This window comes from Macaca fascicularis, chromosome 8 (genome assembly GCF_037993035.2).
Source record: "Macaca fascicularis isolate 582-1 chromosome 8, T2T-MFA8v1.1".
Classification (NCBI taxonomy): Eukaryota; Metazoa; Chordata; class Mammalia; order Primates; family Cercopithecidae; genus Macaca; species Macaca fascicularis.
Window position 1 is genome coordinate 133,219,362 of NC_088382.1, and position 689 is coordinate 133,220,050.

General features: G+C 38.8%; 1 pseudogene; it reads left to right on the plus strand.

The window, feature by feature from the left end:
• Positions 1–303: 303 nt before the first annotated feature.
• Positions 304–382, plus strand: LOC123575439 (small nucleolar RNA U3; annotated as a pseudogene).
• The last annotated feature ends 307 nt before the right edge of the window (positions 383–689 follow it).

Genomic DNA, 689 nt, shown 5'->3' on the forward strand with positions numbered 1-689 from the left:
ACTGTGGGAGGCTAGGAGTTCGAGGCCAGCCTGGCCAACATGGCAAAACCCCATCTCTACCAAAAATACAAAAAACTAGCCAGGTATGGTGGCATTTGCCTGTAATCCCAGAATTCCAGCTACTCAGGAGACTGAGGCATGAGAATCGCTTGAACCCCAGAGGCAGATGGTTGCAGTGAGCCGAGATCACGCTAGTGCATTCCAGCCTGGGGGACAAAGTGAGAATCTATCTAAAAAAACATAAAAAAATAAAAAAAGAAAAAAAAGAAAAGAAAAGACAGAATCAAGAAAGTACTGATCATGAAGACTATACTTTCAGGGATCATTTCTATAGTTCGTTACTAGAAAAGTTTTTCTGAACATGTAGAGCACCGACAGAAACTGGACCCCTTCCTTACACCTTATATAAAAATTAACTCAAGATGGATTAAAGACTTAAATGTAAAACCCAAACCATAAAATCTCTAGAAGAAAACTTAGGCAATACCATTCAGTACATAGGCATAGGCAAAGACTTCGTGACTAAAACAGCAAAAACAATTGCAACAAAAGCGAAAATTGACAAATGGGATCTAATCAAACTGAAGAGCTTCTGCACAGCAAAAAAACCAAAAACAAACAAACAAACAAAAAAACTATCATCAGAGTGAACAGGCAACCTACAGAATGGGAGAAGACTTTTGTAAGCT